Below are 16,409 nucleotides of genomic sequence, written 5' to 3'. Positions count from 1 at the left end.
GAGGAACAAATAGTCCCATGCCAGTGGGATAACAATATGATTTGCTATAAAGTGCTCTGTGAATAAAACTCAAAATAGAAAAATAGCTAATAGATGTGATGTGAAGGTAAATTACACAAAGTCATATCTTGTCATATCTGTCATATTATTTAGGTTCCTCCATTGTCCAAAACGTAGCGTATTGTCTAAAACAAAAGTTATGACTCGTCAGCGGCTTTGCCACACAAATTTTGATAGGTGGCTATATAATAAAACAGGCGGTGTGCCAGAGGACTGAAAGGTTCTGCCTCGCACGGTTTGTGTCAAGCCATTGGTTAATCTGGCTGTTTGATGAAGAGAAAGAGACCAAATGTAGCAGAAATAAACATGTTAAGAATCTGTAGAAGCAGAGGACTATTATTATTATTTTTAAGGACTATTATTATGTTGTAATGTTTGGTTGACCAATCAGCGGAGAGGGGCGTTTCACTCCGCCCACTTGTAGAGATCGAATATTCAAGTAGTTTATCCCTTTTCTGTCCCTGAACGTAAAAACGAAAACTGAAGCCGAATTCTTGATTTTTCGTTTTGTTTGAACAAATGAAAAACGAAAAATGTGGCGTTTTTTTCATTTTTCAGATTTCAATATTAAATAAAAAAACGAATTATCCGAAGGTACACGGACCATCATGATATGTATTGCTCTAACATGCAATAGAGCTTTAAACACATTTGACACGATTAACTATCAATGTCTGAACTATCTGATGCATGAAATCAGCCGATAAAGAGGCTGACCGGCACAAAGTGTTTTATGAATATTCAAAAATACTGTTCTTAAATGTATTTAAATACAAAATACATTTGATTTTAAATATGTGTATCTGAAATACTGCCCATCCAGAAAAAACAATAGAACCCTGCCCAAAACACAACAGAAAATGTAATGGTTTTACTGGTTATAATGGGAATTGTATTGGTTTTAATAGAAACTATAATGGTGTCTACTGGTATGTGATGGATTCTGTTGGTGGGATGTTAAATCCTATTGGAAAAATGCCCAAAACACACTACAAAAAGGAATTTTGTAATGGCTTTACTGGAAAAAGCTAATGGTTTATAATGGTATTTTAATGGAAACCACTGGAATTTCTGTGATGGTTTCTATTGGGCTTCTATTGTTTGTTTGTTTTTAGCAAGGTTAGCAGAGTTTTCACTTTTACTTAGCTAAGTTTTGTTTTTGCTTTGAGACATTAATTAAATGATACCTTTTTATCAATACATTGTTATCTTTACTTTTCATATTTTAACAACTTATATTGTCTACTTATTGTATTTAAGGGGAAGAAAAAATATATATATCTGAAATGTTATGTTCCTTTTTGGGCTTACTGTTTTAAACTTCTCAAAAAAAGCTTTTAATTGCCTAATAAACTATATTTTACTCCACACATGACTGAGATTGAGTGAGACGGCTGCTTGTCCTCATTTGTAGGCTATACCTGATTTTTGTGTGAGTTGTTGCTTTATAGATGTCTCGTCGTTTTAAATAGAATTTGGCGCTTTGGTGATCTGCCGATGATGACGTCATCACTAGCGCGCGCTCACTCAGAGTCAGTCAGCGTCGAGTCTTCTGAGGCGAGGTGAGCATTTCGTGTATTTAAACAATGGTAAAATACACTTTAAGCATTTTTGTTTCTGCAACAATATGCGAGGTCGTTTCTGCATTGTTTTCATCGAGTACAGCGCTGTTTGTGTGTTTGCTGACTTAAAAACTTAGAACAAACGTGTGAGGAAAACATGTTAAATTCACAAAGACCCGAGCGATTTGTGTTTTTGTGAGAATGATTGTTTCTAAGTTTGGAGTGATAATGTTGCTGTTACTGAATGTTTCGTTAAATGGATGCTAAAATTGTATTGCTGCTGTGATTTTGTTATTTTTATCTTTGTTATTGTTACTTTACATGGTTAAAATTAATAACAGATACTGCTATTGAGCCTATATAATGATGAGCCACGTGGAACATTTTAAATCTGAACAGATTAATAGACGCTGGATATTTTGCTTTGTGGTACTCTTTCTTTTTAAAGAAGTTTTTAATCACTGTCAGATTTTGCACATAAAACTATAACATGTTAATCTCTTAATTACTTTATTTCACTGAATATAGTTATTAGAAAACCAAATTATGTTGATGTTATGTGCTCAGTTATTTACCTGTAGTTGTTAATGAAGATGTATGTCATCTAATTTCTGTTTATTCTTTACTTTTTTTTTTTAATTCGTATATTCTTTTCTATATTTCTAGACCGATATCTTCTTAAATGTTAATACGAGGGCAGAATGAAAAAATATGGATTGAAATGTTAACACTAAAAAGACAGACAAAACAGAAATGCATAGAATGTGTTAATTAGCATATGTGTGAGTGTTGTTTTACTGAATGAGCTTTTTAAATTGATGTGCTATTTTGTCAATGCTGTTACTTTTAATATAGTAATATAATGATTTACTAAGTTGGCAGACTTTGTATTTGTTAGGCTATGGTCTCTGCTTCACTTACATACTTAAATGTGTAAAATAGTCCAATTAAAAATATATATATATAAACCTCAGTAACTTATTTATTGTTGATTTTGGCAAATCTGCTTCTTCCACACAGAAATTCATGTTCAGTGAAGCTCCTGAACGACAATCACACAGTCAGTGATTTCACCAATAAGTACTGGAAATATTCACAAGTGAAGATTAGCATCAGAGCATCAGAAAGAACTGAAATCTACAAAGACTGAGTTTATTAAAGAATACAGAGAACATGAGAGATCAAGGACCCTGCAGAATGAAACACACTGACGATACCGAAGAACAAATAGGTTGGTGTTTATTTTTGTTTCTTCATTAATAATGCTGAAGTTTATGAAGCTTTAAGCAGATTTATATTTGTTGTAATAGGAAATAGCGGTTAAACTTTATTTTAAGGTGTCCTCATTACAATGTAATTATACATTTAAGTACTGAGTAATATTAATTAACTACATGTACAGTGCATCTGGAAAGTATTCACAGTGCTTCACTTTTTCCATATTTTATGTTACAGCCTTATTCCAAAATGGATTAAATTCATTATTTTCCTCGAAATTCTGCAAACAATACCCCATAATGACAATGGGAAAGTTTGTTTGAAATCTTTGCAAATTTATTAAAAATAAAAAATGAAGAAAATCACATGTACATAAGTATTCACAGCCTTTGCCATGACACCCAAAACTGAGCTCAGGTGCATCCTGCTTCATTCTTTAAGATGTTTCTACAACTTGATTGGAGTCCACCTGTGGTACAACACGAATTCCGGAAATGTTGGGACATTTTTTAAATTTGAATAAAATGAAAATTAAAAGACTTTCAAATCACATGAGCCAATATTTTATTCACAATAGAACATAGAGAACATAAATGTTTAAACGGAGAAATCTTACGCTTTTATCCACTAAATGAGCTCATTTCAAATTTGATGCCTGCTACAGGTCTCAAAAAAGTGGGCACAGGGCAGTCGTGGCCTAATGGATAGAGAGTCAACTTGTAACCCGAAGGCCGTGGGTTTGAGTCTCAGGTTTATGTTATCATTCTATTATAAGGGTTTGAGACCCTTGAGCAAGGCACTAAACCCCCAACTGCTCCCCGGGCGCCGCAGCATTGGCTGCCCACTGCTCCGGGTGTGTGTTCACTACTGTGTGTGTGTGCACTTGGATGAGTTAAATGCAGAGCACAAATTCCGAGTATGGGACACCATACTTGGCCATACATCACTTCACTTTACAAAGGGCTGAAAAAGCAAGAAATTCTGAAAAGATTCAGCTGGGAGAATATCTAGCAAATAATTAAGTTAATTGACATCAGGTCTGTAACCTGATTAGCTAGAATGAGATGAGTCTCTCAGAAGTAAAGATGGGCAGAGACTCTCCAATCTGTGAAAGAGTGCAAAAAAGATTGTGGAATACTTTAAAAACAACGGTCCTCAATGTCAAATTGCAAAGGCTTTGCATATCTTATTCTCTACAATGCATAACATCATCAAAAGATTCAGAGAAACTGGAGAAGTCTCTGTGCGTAAGGGACAAGGCCGAAGACCTTTGTTGGATGCCCCTGGTCTTCGGGCCCTAAGACTGCATCACTCATCGGCATGATTCTGTCATTGACATTACTAAATGGGCCCAGGAATACTTCCAGAAAACACTGTCGGTAAACACAATCCGTTGTGCCATCTGCAGATGCCAACTAAAGCTTGCATGTTTTGGAAGGCACTATGAATGCTGAAAGGTATACAAAGGTTTTAGAGCAACATATGCTCCCCTCCAGATGACGTGTATTTCAGCAGGACAATGCAAAACCACATACTGCAGCTATTACAACAGCATGGCTTCGTAGTAGAAGAGTCCGGGTGCTGAATTGGCCTGCCTGCAGTCCAGATCTTTCACCTATAGAGAACATTTGGCGCATCAAACGAAAAATACGTCAAAGACGACCACAAACTCTTCAGCAGCTGGAAACCTATATCAGGCAAGAATGGGACCAAATTCCAACACCAAAACTCCAGAAACTCGTAACCTCGATGCCGAAATGTCTTCAAACTGTTGAAAAGAAGAGGAGATGCTACACCATGGTAAACATGCCCCCGTCCCAAATATTTTGAGATCTGTAGCAGGCATCAAATTTGAAATGAGCTCATTTTGTGCATAAAATTGTACAGTTTCTCAGTTTAAACATTTGTTAAGTTTAGGGATGCACAATATTATCTGAGTAATATAGGAATCGGCTGATAATGGCTTTAACTGTAAATATCATCCTGATGTGAAAATGATGCCGATAAGAGGAATACATTAACTCACATGTGCTCAGGGTGTGCTAGCGAATAGATCACATCAGCAGTGTGGCTCATTCTTGAAGCAACGTTTTGCCTGAATGATGATTAGATTCACTGTTTTGGATTGCTGCATTTAAACTGAAAATGTATGTACAGAATGACACGTTTGGTATGTGTTAGAGTCCACAGTAATGGCACGTGTAGCGGCAGCCTCCCCTGGGTCCTAATACTTGCTCAGTAAGGAGTTCTAATTCCGTAGGGGCGCTGTTGGCCTTCTTCTAATAAAATTAAAGCAAAATACACACATAATATTTAGACTGTGATTCTGATTAAATAAAGCAGTAATTGATGCTATAAATTCATGAGTATGTTTTGATTTAAAGCTCATAAGCTATAGCTTACATGAACAAAAAAAAAAACACAAACAGGTCACTTAAATTAAATAATTTATACTGATTTATTCATTAATGTGTAATATGTTATATTTTTTAAACAATTGAGCTCTAAAAGATTTTCAGAATTTTTACAACTCTTGCTTTAGACCATTTACGAATGTTAAATCTTAAAATAAAATGTTAAGTTACCACTGTATCTTTCTGAAAAAAACTGCAGCAATTGAATATAGGTTTTTTTTATAGTTATTTTCAAATCTTTAATGTACTGTCGTTATAAAATAACTTCATTGTTGTTTATTTAATTCAAGCAAATAAGTTCTTGTTAAAAACTAACCAAAATTAAAATAATTTGCTTATAATTTCTGCACAGGAGAGACTTAGTGTTGTTTCCTTAACAAAAGGAAATATATCGGCACCGGCTATCGGCCAAAATGAGTTGAAAAATATCGGCAAAATCCAATATTGTGCATCCCTAGTTATGTTATCTATGTTCTATTGTGAATAAAATATCGGCTGTGATTTTGAAATTCTTTAAGTTTTCATTTTATTCAAATTTTAAAAATACCCCAACATTTCCGGAATTCGGGTTGTAAATTCAGTTGATTGGACATGATTTGGAAAGGCACATACCTGTCTATATAAGGTCCCACAGTTAACAGTGCATGTCAGAGCACAAACCAAGCCATGAAGTCCAAAGAATTGTACCTCCAAGACAGGATTGTATCAAGGCACAGATCTGGGGAAGAGTACAGAAAATTTTCTGCGGCATTGAAGGTTCATAGAAGCATGGAGTCTCTGTTACCCTTAATGGAAGAAGTTTGAAGCAACCAGGACTCTTCCTAGAGCTGGCCTCCTGGCCAATCTGAGCAATTGATGGAGAAGGGCCTTGTCTAGACGAGTGACCATCAGGTTCTTGGTCACCATAGTTGAGCTCCATGATCATATATGCAGATGGGAGAAACTTACAGAAGGACAAACATCTCTGCAACACTCCACCGATCTGGGCTTTATAGCGGTGTGGGCAAACTCAATCCTCTCTTCAGTTAAGAAGTTAACACACTTGGAATTTGCAAAAAAGCACCAAAAGGACCCTCAGACTGTGAGAAACAAGATTATCTGGTCTGATGAACCTCAATACCAAGCATCATGTTTGAAGGAAACCAGCTCTGCTCATCACCTGCAGAGTACTATCTCAAAAGTAAAGTGTGCTTTTAGCAGCCTCATACTGTGGGGCTGTTTTTCAGCAGCAGGGACTGAGGAACTTGTCAGAGTAGAAGAAAATATTGAAATGGTCTTAATGAAAACCCAGTCCAGAGCATTCAGAACTGGGCAGAAGGTTCACCTTCCAACAGGACAATGACCCTAAGCACACAGCAAGAGTGGCTTATAGACAACTCTGTGAATGTCCTTGAGTGGCCCAGCCACAGCCTGGGCTTGAACCCAATCAAATATTTCTGGAGAAACTTGAAAATGTGTGTTTGCCCCATCCAACCGGACAGAGCTTGAGACATGAAGAAGCAAGGAGAAGAATGCCAGATGATTGCCAAATGATGATGATCAAAGCTTGTTGCATCAAACCCAAAAAGACTTGAGGCTGTAATGGGTGCCAAAGGTGCTTCAACAAAGTATTGAGCAAAGGCTGTGAATACTTATGTTCATGTGATTTTTATTTTTTAAATAATTTTGCAAAGACTTCAAACAAACTTCTTTCACATTGTCATTATGGGTATTGTTTGTAGAATTTTGAGGAAAATAATTAATTTAATCCATTTTGGAATAAGGCTGTAACATAACAAAATGTGGAAAAAGGGAAGCGCTGTGAAAACTTTCCGGATGCATTGTACTTACTATATAGTTAAGGTTAGGATTAGGATTTGGTTTAGGGTTACTTTTATGTAATTATGCATAATCTATTGTTATTATAATAGTAAGTAAGGACTCCTTAAAATAAAGTGTAACCGAAATATCTTTAGAGCTGTGCAATAATACAGGTGGAGCATCAAATAGTAAGGATGCTTTCTATAACTGTGTTTTTGGTTAAATAGTTCTACCTATAGAAACATGGGATTTGTGCCTATAATGTTTTAAAAATAATTTGAAAATCAATGTACCTCATTCATGGAAAGTTTTGGGACATATAAATTATAAAAATGCATCAAAATGTTCAATGTTTTGTGTAGCAATTGTCTTTTTTCTGCTGTTATATCAGAGCTCGTTTATATGTCCTTTCACATTTGTTTTTTTTTTCTTTTTTTTACGAGTTACTGAAATTGAACCGTTTTCATTTTTATTTCAGAAATGATTGGAGAACACGAGGAGATTGAAGAACTAAGTGAAACTGAGGAGCAAAATCATGTCAAAACTGGAGAAAAACCTCCTAGTTGCTCTCAGAATGTTTTAAAGAAACTAAGTGCTGAGAAATCTTTCACCTGCACTCACTGTGGAAAGAGTTTCGCATACAAACATAGTCTTAATGTTCACATGAGAGTACATACTGGAGAGAAACGGTACAAGTGTTCACATTGCGACAAGGGATTCAATTGGTCAGGACACCTGAAAGCACACGAGAGGATTCACACTGGAGAAAAACCTTACAAGTGTTCAAACTGCGACAAAAGATTCAGTCGGTCAGGAATCCTCAAGGCACATGAGAGGACTCACACAGGAGAGAAACCGCACACATGTGATCAGTGTGGGAAGTGTTTTGCGCAAAAAGGACAACTTACGGCACATATGAAAGTTCATACGGGAGAAAAACCATTCACTTGTGATCAGTGTGGGAAGAGATTTGCACACTCGGCACACCTTAAGGTACATATGAACATCCACACTAGAGAGAACCTGTGCATGTGTGATCAATGCGGCAAAATGTGTTTGCGGCCTTCAGACCTGAAGATGCACCTGAAAATTCATACAAAGGAGAAGCCACATCCATGTTATTTATGTGGGAAAAGTTTTTCATGTCTACAAAATTTAAAAGTGCATCAGAAAATACATACTGGTGTGAGAGAGTACATGTGCTTTGAGTGTGAAAAGACTTTTATTTCAGCGAGCAATTTAAAACTGCATCAGAGGATCCACACTGGAGAAAACCTTATAAGTGTTCACACTGTGACAAGAGATTTAGCTGTCCGGGAATCCTGAAAAGACATGAGAGGAGCCACACTGGAGAGAAACCTTATAAGTGTTCACACTGTGACAAGAGATTTAGCTGTCCGGGAATCCTGAAAAGACATGAGAGGAGCCACACTGGAGAGAAACCTTACAAGTGTTCACACTGTGACAAGAGATTCAATCTGTCAGAAAACGTAAAAAGACACGAGATGATCCACACTGGAGAGAAACCTTACAAGTGTTCATATTGTGACAAGAGATTCAGTCAATCAGCAAATCGGATAATACACGAGAGGATTCACACTGGAGAAAAACCTTACAAGTGTTCAAACTGCGACAAAAGATTCAGTCGGTCAGGAATCCTCAAGGCACATGAGAGGACTCACACAGGAGAGAAACCGCACACATGTGATCAGTGTGGGAAGTGTTTTGCGCAAAAAGGACAACTTACGGCACATATGAAAGTTCATACGGGAGAAAAACCATTCACTTGTGATCAGTGTGGGAAGAGATTTGCACACTCGGCACACCTTAAGGTACATATGAACATCCACACTAGAGAGAACCTGTGCATGTGTGATCAATGCGGCAAAATGTGTTTGCGGCCTTCAGACCTGAAGATGCACCTGAAAATTCATACAAAGGAGAAGCCACATCCATGTTATTTATGTGGGAAAAGTTTTTCATGTCTACAAAATTTAAAAGTGCATCAGAAAATACATACTGGTGTGAGAGAGTACATGTGCTTTGAGTGTGAAAAGACTTTTATTTCAGCGAGCAATTTAAAACTGCATCAGAGGATCCACACTGGAGAAAAACCTTATAAGTGTTCACACTGTGACAAGAGATTTAGCTGTCCGGGAATCCTGAAAAGACATGAGAGGAGCCACACTGGAGAGAAACCTTATAAGTGTTCACACTGTGACAAGAGATTTAGCTGTCCGGGAATCCTGAAAAGACATGAGAGGAGCCACACTGGAGAGAAACCTTACAAGTGTTCACACTGTGACAAGAGATTCAATCTGTCAGAAAACGTAAAAAGACACGAGATGATCCACACTGGAGAGAAACCTTACAAGTGTTCATATTGTGACAAGAGATTCAGTCAATCAGCAAATCGGATAATACACGAGAGGATTCACACTGGAGAGAAACCTTTCAAGTGTTCACACTGTGACAAAAGATTCACCGATTCAAGAGACCTAAAAAGACATGAGAGAATCCACACTGGAGAGAAACCATATCAATGCACTGCATGTGGGAAGTGTTTCAAACAATCATCTGCTCTACGCAGTCATGCAAAAAACGTTCACTGTAAGTAGATCATCTTCAGATCAGGACTTTCAGGTCTGATGCCGCGTCCTCAACAAATGTGACATAATAATGCCCAGTGTTGGGCAGTAGCGTCGCTACAAGTAGTGACGCTACTAGTAGTGACGCTACTAGTTTAACTACATTTCTCAGTAGCGTGGTGAATCAAATAGCTTTTCAGTAGCGAAGCTCTATTTTTGATCAAGTAGCGCGGTAGCATCAACAAAAGCTAACGTTACATTTTCCAAAGCATTCTGAAACTCAAGCTCAAATGAGAAATAAAACAGCTAAGGATCACTGATCCTGGATCAGTAAGTGACGCCACAGACACTAAAGCTCGTAACGCCATCGGCTCCTCAAACTGTCAGTCAAACCTCATTATTCCTCCCGCCTCTCTCGTCAGTGAAGTGCGGCGCGCAGTTTAGAGCATCTCAGCTTGTTTGCTGTCTGAAGGTAAAGAAAGAACTGTTGATTGAATAAGTACAGCATTTTCTTTACTCAATAAACACTATATTTATAAAGGCTAATGTTTTTGTTTTTGAGGAGTGGAGAAGAGTTTCTTAGTCTAGCATTTGTTGTCAAGTCACAGCCAAATAGCTCGTGCGAAGCGCTGAATCCTTTATAATATGATACTTTGGCCAAATAACAGAAAAAAACTGAACGCCCACATAATGACAGAAAACAGGAAAACGGGACACGAGTCAGAAAAAAAATAAAAAATAAAAAAACACTTCCCTGGTCAAAAGCTTCGTGTTTGAACTTGATTTTGGTGAAATGTTTATATTGATATGACGACACATGCAACAATGCAAATAAACGTAGCCTATCTGTAGCCCTATACATCTATATGGTACAATAAGATTTCATTAATGTTAGCTAATGTATTATCTAACATGAGCATACAATGTTTATTTATTAATCTTTGTTAATGTTAGTTAATGAAATTACAGTCGTTCATTAATAGTTCATGTTAGTTCACATTGCATTAACAAATGTTAACAAACAACTTTTGATTTTGATAATGCATTAGTAAATGTTGAAATTAACATTAAGATAAATGCTGCAGAAGTATTGTTCATTCTTAGTTCATGTTAACTACACTAGCTAACTAATGTTAACTACTGAACCTTATTGTGAAGTGTTACCATTTAGGCTATATAAACATATCTGTATACAATAAAGCCACAATACCAACTACTAAAAGGAGGTTTCTGGCCGACAGCAAAAATTTTATTTTGCCTATGTCACAATATGAGGTAAATCCAACCCTGTATTTGATACTGATTATGTTGCCAAATTGGTTTGGAACAGCTGTTGAATAAACAATTAAACTGAACATGCCTGTCTATCTGCTTGACTGACAGTTTTATTGATCACTGAGAGAGCATTGACTTGGTATGATGTTGGTTCAATAGAATTTTTTTTTTTTTTTATAAAATAGCTTAGATGTAGTAAACTACTTTTGCTAAGTTGCTGTAGCTTAGCTTGCTACATTTCCTAGGGCTGTAGCTTTAGTGTAGTTAAGCTTCATTTAAAGAAGAGTAACTGTTAGATTAGCTCACTACATTTTCCAAGTAGCTTGCTCAACACTGATAATGCCTCAAGCAATAAAATATCATCTGGATAAATTTGTGCTAACCAGTCATTGCAAGTGGCATGACAAAGAAACATTATCTAAACTTCATTATCTAAAGTTCATCTTCATCTTCAAAACCAGCAGATTCAACTGTGAGATTCAGATCAACTCAAAGATGGAGTTCCTCCCCAAAGAACAATGTCAAAAAAAGTGTTACTCTTGTGTATCATTTTGCTTCATGATATAAGTGATGCTATTGTGCTTTCTTATAAGTTTCATATTATGTTCAGTTTGCTTACTTTTCTGTCATGTGTTGACCCCTCTCATCAGAGCGCTCTGTTTGAGTAGGCGCGGTGGATTGTAGACTTGGAAGTAAAAGCCCACTGCTGTGATTGGTTAGATATACTCTCATGTAGCTTTGCAACTGATCCTTCTTTGCTTCTCTTGTCAGTAGGAATGGGTACCGGAACCCGGTATTAAACAGGCCCTGGAGCTAAATTACAAAAGACCTTTGTATCAATAAGCTTTGACGTTATCAGTTAGGAGAAATGATGAAAATACACTTAATTTATTACTGCTGCATAAATGTTATCAAACTAATTGTCTTTTGCCAATCATTTCTATATGCAAGATATTCATCCATGATGCGTTTTTGTTATTCAGAATCCAGAAGAGAGATCAAATTTTATTTTTGATTTTGAGTTTGGCTTCTAAGCTTTATGAAAACAAGATGTTTTATTGATTATTGTGCCGCATTTCGTCTAGCAAAGCTTCCTTATCTTCATAATTCCTTCATTCCTTCCTAAAAGTCCTAACTTAATGTCAAATCAGTGATTTGATCAGTGATTGTCTTAAAAAGCAGTCTATTGTTGTTAAACTGCAGGACATGTTTGATAATAAGAAGAGTTATTAAAAGTGCATTAAGCTATGAAAGAGGCACTGTTTCCCAAGCGGATATCTGTGCTCACGCAAAGTATACTTTGGGCTTCTGGTGCACGCCTAAACAGTAATGATTTTAGTAGCTTTAATAAGCATTTATCCATCAGTTTATACGGTGAAAGACTGTAGTGTTTTTATTATTTGTTTCATTTATTCAATTTATTTTGTAGATTATTATTCATCTGAATGGTACTGTCAGATCTTAGTTATCCTAGTGTATTTTTTTCTTTAGTATAAAAATTAAATATTCAATTCAGTTTGTCGAAAGCTTTGTTTGTCCTCGGAACACAATTTAAGATGATTTGGATGAAAACCGAGAGGTTTGAGTGTCCATTGACTGCCAAGTAAGTAACACTGTCAAGGCACAGAAAAGTATAAAAAAAACATTTTATGAAGTGACGATAATACTTTTTGTACGCAAAGAAAATTAAAACAACGACATTTATTCAACAATTCGTCTCCTCTCCGTCTCTCTGCGTCACCGTACCACCATTTTGGAGAGCTTCCGATGGACGCAAAGTGTGTACGCTATTCTCTGTCATCAGTAACGCATGGATATGACTTTGAGGAATGACTTTCATATGCCGTGATTGTGGACATGCTGTTAACGTACCATGGCATAAAGATGAGCCTGCGCTCTCTAAAAACACACCTGAAAGATGCAGGTATGTTTGGAAGAAAAAACTATTCACCATTAAACAACGTAAGAAAACGCAATAAGAGCAGAGCTGCATGGACCAGGACAGTTCTTCGGCTACCAGACTATGTGCAAGAACCCACAAGGGACAGAACAGAGGACATGCCGTAGATTTGTTCGACACACATATCGCTCCATGGGACCAAAATATCTGTGGCTTATCGATGGTTATGGCAAACTAAAGCCATTTGGTTTTGGCATATCAGGATGCATTGATGTTTTTTTCGAGATGTACTCTCTGGCTTACTTATGGGTCTGCTAATAATGACCCTGCTGTTATTGCACACAATTTTAATACAATACTTGTATTCAGTGCCTTGGTGTTGTATGAGACTACAAACTGACAGTGGATCAGAAAATGGTACATTGACAGCAATACAGTAACGAACACCAGTACTTTCTTCAGTTCTGCTTCCAAAATAATCTACAGGCAGACTTGGATGATAGTGTAGAACTTTGCAATAAACACAATGTGCCCTGGGGGTGTACATCTACCACACAAGTGAGCAAATCAAAAATTGGGAGGAAGCATTAAAACTCTACTTCACGATGAAGGAAACATCAAGAGAGGAACCTGGAGAGACAACCTTGGAAGAACTTATTTAAAAAGGAAGTATGAACTGAGAATACAGAGGATGTAAAGTTTACTTAATTACATCCAAAACCTGCAGAATTCTGGATTCCAAAAACCATGAGAGTCTAAGATTGGTGTCAGTCCTCTGTCGTGTGTGTCTTGTGTTCCCGCCTCTTGTGTCCTTATTTGGTCATGTTCCTGTCCTTGTTCGGTGTGATTATTAGTTAAGTCTTGTCCAGCTGTGTTTGTCTTATTATCAGTAATTATCATGTGTATTTAGCTCATGCCTGTTCAATTAGTTTTTGTCTGGTCTACTCGTTACTCCTGTGTGTTCCTGTGTGGCCTAGCCTTGCCTAGCCTAACCTATTAAAGACTGTATTTTGAGTTCATCCTCGTCTCCTCGTTCCTCCCTGCTGTGTGCACCGTGACAATTGGTAACTTGAGTGTGTTTGTGCATGTATTTGCCATTGGGTTGGGTGAATTGTCAAGAAACATAATGCATGGTTGTGTTATGTGTTATCCAAAATGTTATGTTTCTCCTCAATGTTCTTCATGCGTCGAAAACACCCAGCGGTTTGGAGCAGGTTGCTGTTTTTACAGTTACAGTACAGTACAAGTTACAGTAGTGGCCAAAAGTGATGTCCAGCCTATGAAAATTTATATTTTGATCCTTTATTTAAATGATTACAAATTTAAAAAAAAAAAGGAAAATAACAATTTTTAAAAATGCTATATTTATTCCTACGTTATTTTGTGCCCTCTGTAGAGGACCCCAGGACTAAATTTTTTAAAAACAAAATGACATGAATAGGCAAAAACACTTTTCTTTTCTTTTTTTTTCTTTTTTTAATCGCAAATAAATTGTTTCTGGATTTTTTTTTAAACCAAACTTTGTATGAAGATGATTCTCAACTATGTTATGAAAGATGTAACAGAATGATTTTATATACCATTTTGATTTATTCAATGTGTGTGGAAAATGACCATAAGAGGCTTTTCCATTATATACAATGTATCTATACACTTTATCTAATTTGCATATTAATGCATTCTTGGGGCAACATGAAATTAAATAAGAAGTGTAATAATGGGAGTAATAATTGGCAAGATTTTCATAATAATATCTAATGTTTCCTAGGAATATTGAAATATAATGTTTTTCCCCCTATTTGTTGTGTCTTCCAAAATGTGTAATAAACATGCTTTCAGTCCTGGTGTCCTCTACAGTGGACATGTATGAAATAGATGAAAATCATATTTTGATTTCAAACCCCATAACATTTTCCTAAGATGTTGATTTATGACCATTTAAAAAATTTGTCAGATTTGAATGATATTTACAAAATATTACCAGTGTTAAAGTTGATCACTAAATTAATGTCAGCCATATTTAAAGACTAAGGAGAGGGAGTTGTCATGGTGAAACTTCCAAACATTTGGTATCTCTGAAAAGCCCTGAATGTGCTCTTAACAGGACATCCAGACTTAAAACTGTGACTTAAAATCTACTCCTCGGTTTCAGGAGGGTAGTTGTGCTTGGAGTAAATTATTTTATTTGTGATGTCCCAATGAAACATGCCAAACAAATTAATATTAATAACTGATTATGTTGTAGTCAGTGTATGCTTTTTCTGCTGAGTTTGTCTATGGATTTGCCTAGTAAAATAAAATCAATAGCTCTAGTTTGCCTCCTTTTTGGCCAAATAATTTTGTCAGAAAAATACCTTAACCATGTGTAGTGTTTTGTTCTTGTCTCATATTTAAAATATTTAAAAATATAAAATATTTTCCTCATATGTTGATGGTTTATTCAAACCTAACAGTCATTGAAAACAAATACCCAAACCAGTCCAATACATATTTTTTTCTTATCAAAAAGAATTCAACACTCAAATATGTAAAAGCAAATGTTTTACACTTGCTACTGACAATTGTATAATTTCTAGGGGCTTCGATGTTGAAGTAACCTTCTTACTAACCACATAAAATACATCTATTATCCATACCTCTTGCAGCACTTTCACTGCATCCTCATCTGTGACATCTTTTAAAGTGGCGCTGAAAGAGGGCTGGCCTACAATGTGGTTTACCACATCCTTTGAAAGAAAATTTCAAACGCACTATTGATACTGCCATCATTTTCCCTGCCAAGAAATACTAACAGCTGTCGCAGAAAGTGTTTGTTTTCCTTTCTGAGTTGGCTTCTAATTGTTTGTGTAATTGGCATGATACATTTTTACCTGACAAATAAAATGTTATATTTGTTTTATTCTGAACTCTCCTTTAGTCATTATGACTGGTTGATCATGTGGAGGCTGATGTTAACTCAAATCTATGGCCAGGATAGAGCAAACTGAAGGCTCCCAGATGAATTATATACGCATTATACCTTCACCTGCACTTTTGGATTCAGCCCTCACTCTGGTGCTGCTTTAAACAGTTCACTGAATCTTTTCATGTTTATATAAATATGGCAGCAGAGAAAAACTCTTTCCACATACAGAACATAAATGCGGCTTCTCCTTCTTATGAACTGTCAGGTGTGTCTTCCGGACTGAGCCCTAAGAAATGTTTTGCCGCACTGATCATCAGTGTTGGGGAGTAACTAGCACACGTACGTCTGCAAGATGTCTGTTAAAGATCACTTGATCTGAAAAGCATCTGTTGTGTACAAATATCTGACATATGTCTGTAAGATATCAGTTTTACATACATTCTAAATCATAAACATCTTAAAGACATCTATTTGACATCTGGTAGGAACCTTCCTTTAGACGTATTGCAGATGAGCAAATACTCAAAAAAATACATCTTGCAGATGTAAATGCAGACATCAAATAGACGTCTCTGTGATGTACTATCAGGGCTGTTACATGTAATGGAATTACGTAATTTAATTGCAAAATAAATGTAATCTGTTACAGTTACTGAGAATTTTTTTTAAAGTTAAATTGCAGTTACT

General features: G+C 36.3%; 1 pseudogene; it reads left to right on the top strand.

The window, feature by feature from the left end:
* Positions 1-1,565: 1,565 nt before the first annotated feature.
* On the top strand, positions 1,566-10,999 carry LOC131551094 (zinc finger protein 91-like; annotated as a pseudogene).
* Positions 11,000-16,409: the final 5,410 nt, after the last annotated feature.

This window comes from Onychostoma macrolepis, chromosome 02, assembly GCF_012432095.1.
Source record: "Onychostoma macrolepis isolate SWU-2019 chromosome 02, ASM1243209v1, whole genome shotgun sequence".
Classification (NCBI taxonomy): Eukaryota; Metazoa; Chordata; class Actinopteri; order Cypriniformes; family Cyprinidae; genus Onychostoma; species Onychostoma macrolepis.
This window is presented reverse-complemented; position numbering and strand designations above follow the sequence as displayed.